This window comes from Montipora foliosa, chromosome 11 (genome assembly GCF_036669935.1).
Source record: "Montipora foliosa isolate CH-2021 chromosome 11, ASM3666993v2, whole genome shotgun sequence".
Classification (NCBI taxonomy): Eukaryota; Metazoa; Cnidaria; class Anthozoa; order Scleractinia; family Acroporidae; genus Montipora; species Montipora foliosa.
The window spans coordinates 50,376,212-50,386,940 of NC_090879.1; the positions used below are offsets into that span (position 1 = coordinate 50,376,212).

The 10,729-nt window shown below is 38.5% G+C and overlaps 1 pseudogene; it reads right to left on the bottom strand.

The window, feature by feature from the left end:
- Positions 1-4,684: 4,684 nt before the first annotated feature.
- LOC137977350 (neuropeptide receptor 22-like) lies at positions 4,685-9,212 on the bottom strand (annotated as a pseudogene).
- Between the last annotated feature and the right edge of the window lie 1,517 nt (positions 9,213-10,729).

The window sequence follows — 10,729 nt, forward strand, 5'->3', positions numbered from 1 at the left end:
CCCATGAGTTTTTCCTATATGTGTCGGTTACAGAAACTAGCCTGACAGAAACCTATAAATTTTTCAGTAAAAAAATAAAATGGCATTTTTAAGATATATGGACTATCTTGAGTTTCCAATGAAATGATTCCTTGATTGTCGTGTGTTTGCCCGAGTTGTTCGAAAATATTCCGACTTCTTCTTCTTCGTTTTGTGGCTACTGGTCACGCGTGACTGACACCGGATACATAAATTTTCAATTTTTAACGCATGCTCAATACAAAATGTGGAAGCGGCGAGCAGAGTCTACTTTCCTCTTCCCGACTTATCTAGGAAGATCGAAAGAGACTCTGCTCGCAGGGTACGCACAGAGCAGTACCTGTTCCTAACCGGGCCTTACGGCTTTTTCCGGCCCTCCTCGCCGAAATGGGTAAGGCCTTAACTTCATACGGGGATTTTCTCAATGGTTTTACAATGAAAGCGCGAGCGAGGCTGTAAGGAGCATATCATAATAAATCTTAATCTTGAACATACGCACGCTGAAAACTGTTTTCACTCGAATGAAAACGTCGAATGTGAATGTGGCGTCGGAAATTTCTAGATAAGATAATAAAGGTGGATTTCCACTGTCGCCACATTTTACGCGCGTGCACGTACGTAAACTTGAATAGGCCATTTTCGAAATATCAAATATTCATCTTGATAGTGAGGCAGTGAGGACAAAAACAATAGAAACACGTTGGAATGAATGTGAAAAATATTTACATATCATCCACTTTACTTTGTCTTTGTCCTCTAAACCTCTCTTTCAAGCTGAATTCTAATATATCGAAAAAGGCCTAATGGCTATTTTCACATTTCCCATGAAATACTTTGATTTCCCCCGAAATTTTGCACAAACCATCGTTTTTAAATGCTCTTGGGAATATGCAGTGTTCCCAAGAACATTTGGAAACAATGGTTTATGCAAAATTTAGGGGCTCCAAAAAGGCCAAATCTCGGATCCCGAAAACCCTATTGGGTACCCTCCTTAATGAGCGCATTTTGCAACATACAAAGAACATAAAAAGTACTAACAAACAACAGGCATAAGTTGATCCAACCATTTAAAGTAAAATGACCAAGCCTATTTCGTAATCGAAAAGTGCCCGGTGTTTTTTAGTTTATTTGTAAGTTGTATGTTAAATACAAATTGACTGCCTCGTTAATGAAACATTCTCTTTATATTTTTAACCCAGCAGAATGCATAAGAAGCCAGTCCAATTATTTCTGTCACGGAAATGCTTACCAGTTGATAAACAACAATTTTCACCAAGTGCAAAAATATTTGGACTGCATCGTGTGTAATTTTTTTGAGTGTGTAGGTACGTAGACCAAGTTTTTTTTTGTCAAAACAGACTCATATACGTGCAAAAGTTTTAAATTCAGTAGCCAGATCTTTTTGTTTTTCGATCATATCCGCTTCATGCTTCATTGATGCTTCAACACAACATTGTCACTTTTTATTCTTAGTTAACAATACGTACATACATACATACATACATACATACATACATACATACATACATACATACATACATACATACATACATACAAACGTACATACATAATATTTGCTTTTCCTTTTAGTATTTCTACTTTGCAGGGTGCCAAAATGGACAACAACATGTGATCACGGTAACAGAGTTTTCTTCTTTTCACCAAGCTAAGCCCGGCATCTACTTGGATGATGATTAGGGGTCGATAAAGGCATCCAGAGGCGTAACAGCCATTAAGTCAGTAAGCCAGGTCTCACTGAGAAACTTGTGGACATAATTACCTACCGAGAGAATATCTTCATCATTGTCGCAGCCTATCGCGGGACAAACAGAACAATCCTATATTAAGGACACAACTGATTTTATCAGTTTCATAGAGGAAACGGGCAGAGATAGGCCAAGATACAAGATACAGTAGCTTGTATGCACAATAAACCACAAGAAGAGGGAACGAACATAGTATGCAAGACTTAGGAAGAGTTCCACAATAATAATCCACCGATCCCAACACACTTCCGAAGGCAAATGCTTGGTTTAATCCTGAAAGAAAACTTTTTCCTGTTCAATGGGGATACCGATCTCCAAACACATGGAACCACTATGAGAACACCGATGGGAGTCTCTTTTGCTAATATTTTCATGGCGCAAATTGAAACAAAGTTAATACAACAAAGTGATGCCAAGCCAAAAATTTCGGTAAAAGAGATATTAATGTCAATAGGACAGAGATAAAACAGAGGTGGACCCTTTTATTAAACAAGCTAACAAATTCCACCCTCCCATGAAATTCACGGCCGTGATATCAGAGAACGAAATCACATGTCTCCTGGATGTTAAAACTCACAACAAGACGACTGAAACCTTTCAGTATTCACACTTCAACTCCTGCCACCCTCTAGGAGTTAAAAAAAGGCTTCATTATTTAAAGCTGAGGCAATGAGACTGCTTAGGACTAACAACATTTGAAGAGAGCCAAAATGTACCAGTGGTTTTCTCAGTGTTTTACAGACATCCGTATTTGCAATTAATTCACGAAAAAAGCCTTTTCGTGCGTTGATATTGAAGGAGTCACTGAGAAAGGAAATGTAAGGAAAGGAACTTTATTTAAGTGTCTAGTCGTCTGGAGCACTAATTGGGAACACTGTAAACTGAAATCAACAGTTAATGCAAATCAAGTCAAATGTTGATTTTTGAAGAGAGGGGAAAAGCGGAGTACCCGGAGAAAAACCTCTCGGTGCAGAGTAGAGAACCAATAAACTCAACCCACACATGACGCTGGGTCTGGGAATCGAACCCGGGCCACATTGGTGAGAGGCGAGTGCTCTCACCACTGCACCATCCCTGCACCCAAAGGGCGGTCTGGAGCTAGCTGTTTGATGCAGTGTGATCTGTCTCATATGGTTTAGAGGCCGACATTTCTCTACCTCACTGCCGTACCGGGAAGAAGGTCGGTATCTGAAAGCTGCGAAGGGCCAACTGCGTGCAAAAGCGATCGCACGGGTAGAAATTGAATCCCGGGATAACTCGTTGGTACGACGCTCCGGCGCCATCTGTAACCCTGTGTCTTCACCACCACACTACAACGACGAACATGCTCAACCCAATACAGCTCTTTTCATTTTGTATAAGTCAACTGACATCCAGATATAATAACCTGACCCTAGTTTTTCTTCAGGCTTTATTACGGCTCCAAAAAAGTTTCTTCACTTCATCTGAGTGAATATTCAACATAAGTAAAATGAGGATCACCAATTTAATCTTGGTAAAAACGGATTTTGCCAACAACAGCTATACTGATGTTGCAGTGTCACATCCGGTCTCAGGTTGAATCGTTTTTTAGTTAATTTAAAATGGTGATCCTCATTTTACCTGGGTTGAATATGCACTCTACTTAGTTTAAAGCATCTATCAACGGAGATTAACCAAACGTTTAAGTACATACTAAGAACATACCCAGAAGGAGAGTCAATTTAGAACATCGTTTTTTCTCATTTGTTTATTTGTTTTTGGGAGTAGTAGTACGTCTATAAATACAGATACAAAAAATGTATTATGATGATAGTTAACTCAAATACTTAGGAGCGTTTCTAACATTGTGGTTTTCTTAGTGCATGATACATTGAATAACTAATCAGTTTGTATTCAAATGTTTTCAGGTCAATCAGGCTCAAATACTGAGCAAAAAAAGAACGTTCATCCTCAGTGTATTCGAGAAAAAGGCAACGCCACCTTAAAATGTCACTCGTGCAATAAAAGCTATGTTGCTATAGTATCACCTTCTCTCGCGATGGACAATGTTTATCATGGACAAAGGTCGTGAAATTGACTGAAAGCAAAGAAAGGATTTCCGTACTGTCTTCTACTTACCCTTGAATTATAAAGAACCTTAAATTGAATCTAGCCAGTTTCATTTTGTTGGTTTGCAGACGCCGTTACGGTTAACTATTGCCCATTGCAATTAATCCGTGAAACAATGTTTTTCTTATTGGCCACGGTCTCTTTTGGAAAGTGACAGATACTAGAACGGCGACTGCCGCGCCATGAGCTGTAAGGCTTATGTCCAGAACAGTTGCTCTTCCTTTTCATTAACCATGTATCCATTGTAAAGTCATTTTTGATACAATCATGTATATTCATTCTCTAATCGTTGTATACCAAGATAATGATAATGATGAGTACGATGAGGATGATAATTATGATGATAATTGCGAGAATTTCAGGAGAATTCATAATTGAGAATAAAATACAAACAGCAGAGATTTTATCCTTAATTAAGCTACGATGGCCGAAGAATTCTCACTGTTATATGATGATGTCGATGACGATACCGACAATGATGATGTGATTACGACGATGATGACGATGTCGATGGTGATGCCGACGACCAATTACGATGATGTTGATTGATGACGGCCATGCTGATGATAATTACGATGATTACCAGGATGACAATGACAAACGATGACCATGATTGTAACGATGTCGACGATAATGCCGATGATGATGATGACAATTAACATAATAACGATGGCGATTATGACGATGATGATAATTACGTAAATGACGATTACCACGACGACGATGATACCATGATGACAACGTTAACGATGACGACCACGATGACAACGATAAAATAGTGAAGAGGACTGGAATATTCACGCCACCGTCTATGAATTGGCGTTCCGATGGTTTAAGCATGTTTCATGTTGCAATCCTCGGCGATATCTATCATTAAATACAAAGTAAATGAGGGGAGTAATGGCAGCATTTGAAAACAAAACAAAATGTACAGCGAATCCAAATTGATTCATGTTACACGGCATTTCCCATTTCCACACAAAGTAAAATAACATTCCGTACACGAACAGTGGCAAAACACAAAGCGCAAATGCAATAATTATAGCGTAGATGTTTGCTATGACTTTTACGTTTTCTTTGTAAATTCTGAGTTGAAGGGTTGAATTACTATAAATTGTGAGTCCTTGAATTCTCAAACTCCATATGATTCGAGTGTACAAGAGCGCTAAAGTTGAAAAGGGAGCGATCACCACGAGAACCAACGCAGCTACAATGTAATCTTCTTCGGCTTTTTTGGGATCAGAGAACATTTTTGTCTCCCAGCTGAAAATGCAATATGTTGTGTTATTGTTGGAATTAAGACGAATAATAAAGAAATAAATGCTGTGTAAACTCATCGACGCCACCCATACCAGTGCGATAACAATTTTACATCGTTTGGGGGTTATAATGGCTGAGCGATATGGAAAAACAATTCCGCGATATCTGTCGACAGCAATGACGACCAAGCTCTGGATCGAAACAACTAATGAAATATCTTAGAAAAAATAGATCAGCTGACAAAAAATTAATCCCACAGATCCTTCGATCAACCATCTTCGAGGACCCTTTACGATTTCGGAGATTTTCATCGGCACCGCAAACACTGAAATAAATAAATCCGATGCGGCCATATTTGCAATGAGATAGTTTATAGTTGTCTGCATCCGTCGGTTGCTGATCACAGTTGCAATGATGACAGAGTTTCCAAAGACAGAAACGATCGAAACTATACTGTAAGCCAAGATCTTGATGATCTTAACCTCAAGTTTATCTTCTGTGAGAGAAGGACATCTTTCCGTTTCAGCAGCAGTGAAATTTTCCACGTTAACTAATTAGAGATAGCATTAGAGGAGAAATTTAATGCCGCTACTCTGGAAACTAACCACACAATCAACAACTGTTCTTTTACGCAAATTTTCTCGAGGTGATTTTGAGCAAAATTTTTTTTTTCTGTCTGTACGAATCCAATATTGAAGGGACACTCGTATGCAGACTGAAGAGATTGTTCGGTTTTAGGGATATTAAAGGGGTTAGGTCACGCAATTTTAGGCAATTTCAGCAATGATCGAATGGTCATAGAATTGACTAAAATATCAAAATAACTCTTCAAAACTATAGAAGAACTCTAACCAAACGCAGGGAAGCCAAGAAGGGACATGGATGGGCAAAACTGGAGAGGATTGAAATAGATTGAATTTGGGTAAATTTGAAAAACGTCGGCCCACCTTTTTTCAAATTTATATCAGTCTATATCAAAATGTCATTTACACAGCTGGAAAATCATTCCCAGTTGTTATGTGGCCGTGATTTTGCAAATGAAAGACTCTTGCTCTGCCAATTTGACGTTTAGAGCTGTTAATTAACAAAATTAAACAAATTTACCTTAAACAGCGTGACCTAGCCCCTTTAACTCCTCAAACTCCCTGGACAAGACAAGCATGCCATTCTGATTCTGACAGATCTTTTTATCGCGCTGGTCGCAGCCGCCAGGGTTTTATCAGTAAACTGACTATATTCAATGCACCTCCCACAACTTCTATTGGCGTCGATTTAATTAGTATTTTTAGCTGCGAATTTTATCTGCTGGTTATCAGATGTCTTCGTATTTATTTAGTCGCTGCAACATCGCAAACTTACGTTATATATATTTATTCAGGCGAGCATTGCATTCCCTGCAGTTCAGTGGTACTGAAAACTGCGGAAATCAAAATACAATCTTGAAAAATGCCACGTTAATGAAACATTCTCTATATATGTTTAACCAATAATAATGCACAACAAGCCAGTCCAATCATTTCTGTCGTCGACGTCACGAAAATGCCTACCAGTTCTTGAACAATAATTGTCATTAAAGAAGTTCAAAAATGTTCTGACTGCATCGTGTGTGATTTTCTTGTGTGTGTAGGAAGTTAGACCCAGTTTTATGTCAAAACAGACTCATATACGTGCAAAAGTTCTTAATCAGTAGCCAGATCTTTTTGTTCTGAGATCACATCCGCTTCATGTTTGCATGATGCATCAAAACAACACTATATCCTTTTCACTTTTATTCTAAACAATACATACATAATATTTGTTTTTCCTTTCAGAATTTCTACTGTGCAGGATGCCAAAATGGACAACAACATGATTTCAGGGGGAAAACGCCAAAAATACATAGCGATCAATTAAATCCTTTCACATGAACTAAGGCTGTCATACAATCCTTAAAAATAGGCTTTTTTCGATATATTAAAATTCAGCTTAAAAGAGAGGTGTAGAGGACCAAGACAAAGGAAAGTGGATGATATGCAATGATACATTCCAACATGTTTCTATTTCTATTTTGTCCTCACTTCCTCACTTTGATATTTCAAAAATGGCTTAGGCAACTGGTTTCCGTAAATATGTGTAGCTCATTATCTTTACCTGAAAAGGCAGAATCTTATTTGCAAAGGCAGTTGCACTAGGTAGATTGTTTTAAAGCCAGAGGAATTTCCCTAGGGAAAAAGAAATACTTATAAGCATTTGAATTTGTAAATATGCTGAGGTGATTTCCTGGAGTTCCAGAATGAGGTCACGCTGCTAGCTGAGCCTTCATTCTTTTGTTGATCGATTTTGGCGTTCTCGAGAAAGACTGCATGAATCGCATAAGATTTTTAATGAGTATGCGCTGCATGTTGCCAAGATACAGTCTCGAACCCAAGCTTAATTACTTTCAGAGGAACTTCTTGTTGGTAAATAAGATCGTTAAAAAGATCTTTATTTTTAGGCCTTCATTTGGACAAAAAGGAGCAACACTTGGCGGCAAATAATATTTCAAGTGAATAGCTTGATAAAAAATTAGCGCGAAATCTCTGTCTTTAAGAAAGTTAAAGAAGTATTGTTGCCTTCTCAAATTAACACTAGGGAGCTTAAGCACGCGCTTTTTTGAGACGCGGACGGCAACCGGAAATGAATATTTCGCTCGCCAGGATAGCGGTCTCTCCCAGATTTTTAAACTTAGGGTCTCTAATAGTGAAAAGATACTTAACGATATAAATGTGGTTGTGTGAAGACAAGTTGAAAGATAGAACAACTCACTTCCGGTTGCCGTCCGCTTCTCAAAAACGCACGTGCTTAAGCTCCCTACTAACTTCATTTTACGCTAGGGGGGACTATACAAATCTTTTTCTGACCTTAAAAACTAGATCACGGCTACAAATTCCTGTCATATTAATGCGTATTAAATTTCAAATCACGCATGCAAATTAGTTAAGCTCGAATATTACACAGCACAATAGAGCGGTTTTCAATTGAGTGTCGAAAGTAATTAGCTAATTGCTTTGGTTTTGCATCTACTTCACTCAGTGATTGGTTCAAAGTTTTCGCGCCACTTTTTCAACCAATCAGAAGTGAAACCAAAACCAATTGTGGCTCGCGCGTGCATATTTTCCCGCCTTTTGTGTCGGCTACGTGTAATTACTTCGAGTTTTGATTGGCTTACTGGATTGTTTCCGTCCTTTTTCATTGGTTAAAGTAATTACTATGGTTTTGGTTTTACGACACTCATTTCAAAACCGCTCTAATAATAATAATAATAATAATAATAATAATAATAATGATAATAATAATGATAATAATAATAATAATTGATGACGAGATGATCAACTGCACATTACAATAATGCTTAAAATAATAACCAAATAATAAATAAAACTAAAAACACACTTCGTACATTATGAGTAAGTACTGAATAAAATAACTAACAAAAAGCCTCACTGAAAAGATACGTCTTAGCCATTCTAATTTGCGTTGGAAGCTACTAAGGTGTAATCCCCCTTTAACAGAAATTTGTGGATCCGCCCCTGCAGGTGGGTCAGTTGGTACCGTTACTTTCCTTTTCCTTCTGTGATCTCAGATAACTATTACTTTCCATCACCGGGGGCTAACTCTCACATGGATTACATGGGAATGAAGATGGCACTTAAAATAACACACTATTAAAAATTTCATACCGTGTCCAGTTCGCGCCAAAAAGCCTAGGAAGGTTTCATTTGCAGAAACTTAAAACACTGTGAGCTCAAAAATGAGATACTTTCGATATACATTGTATTCAAATACACCTCGACATTGAGGTTAATGCGAATAAAGGGAATCAAATGAACATTTCCATGATGCAAATTATATGTGAATCGAAAAATCACATTAACCATTTCTTAGAGGAAATCTTAGAAGAAAAGGGCGTTGTAAGGCCTGTTCCAAACTTCGTGCCACTGCTGTGCCGAACTCGAATGAATTTGGCTTGGCAGTGGCACGACGATGGAACAGCAGCAGTTTCAAACGTCGAACCTAATACAGTCGCGCCAAATTCAAAAGACAAAACATACCATCCATCCAGCGAAATAGTATGCAAATAATGCAAAATACATTAAATTAATTTATGAAATTAGTTCGGCGCAACAATAGCACGCCGTTTGAAACCAAGTCGTGCTACTGCCGTGCGGCACGGCAAGTCCTGCCGTGCTAAGTAGTCGAGCCGAACCTAATTCAGCCGTGCCGCGCTTAATGGTTTCAAACGGTGTGCTACTGCCGTGCTTAAATCGAAATGACCATATCATTTGAGTCCGGCACGGCAGTAGCACGACGTTTGAAACAGGCCTAATATCTGCCAGTCTTTGTAGACATATTTTCATTTTCTCGGAAAATACATGAAAGGCCTTTATATATTTTTTTTCGAATTCGAATTAGCTTGGCCTTACAAGTCCAACGAAAATGCATCTTATTTTTAAGCCCATATACATGTACTTAGGAAGTTTTTCTTGAGATAGTTTGGTATATGGTTATACCACTACACGCATTTTTGTGGAGTGATAGCCTTTATGTTTCTTGTAGATGCTTAAATAGGGACGAAATTCAAGGATAAATACGCTTCTTTCCTTATTATGTTTTTTGCGCGCTAAGGAATGTTCAAAAAACGTTACTGAATGTGTGAATTTGTTTATTGATTGCACGAAGACGCTAATAATGAAAGTTCGAAAATGCTAATGAACCTGCAAAATACTAAATACGCTGCCAACAAAAACTTAAACATATACATACTGCGCTGTCAGGCCAGTTCTTTTGAAACCTGGAAATGTTGGTGGCGTAGACTTTCGTAATCTGCAAATATAAACCTCGTTATTCTCTTATTTACATCATACCGTTTCTTTGACACGAGGATTACTGGGAAATGAAAGCACAACTTTGTCGCGAATTTTCTATGATAAAAACTTGTTCAGAAATCCAAAATCTACGTTAACAGCACACGACAGACCTACCCCTGAGTATCTGGCTAAAAATCTTTTCCTCTGGCCGCGCTTCAGCCATTCGATGAGGGCCAGACTCGTGCTTCTCAAGTTGCCTCGTTCATGCCCAAAAAGAATTCTGGGTAATTCTGCCATTTCATGACAAAGGAAGACTCCCGATTCTCATTTCATAGTATTTTTCATAAGTGTTGGGCCACCCAGTCCTACAAGCAAAATACCGCATTGATTGAAGTTTTTAGCTTTCAAAACTTGCCCAAATTGTATCGGTAGGTTCTGGAATTCGTTACAAGAGAGCATTTTAGGCGTCCCAGTCTGCATGAAACTATCTGTCATGACACGCACGGTTCTTACGTTACGTTTATGCCTATAGAATCAACTGAAATGTCAATTCCTGGTAAAAACCATGCACCATGTTAATTTTGTTGGTAGGCTGGGTCAGTCGGAGAGCTAGAACATTTACGCATGCGCTCACGGAATGTTTGAACGAGAGAGAAAAATGCAGTACCCCCAAACTGGAGCGTCGTATATGTACCAAACGAGTCATCCCGGGATTTCGGCCCGTGCGATCGCTTTTGGACGCAGTTGGCCCTTCGCTGCTTTCTGCTA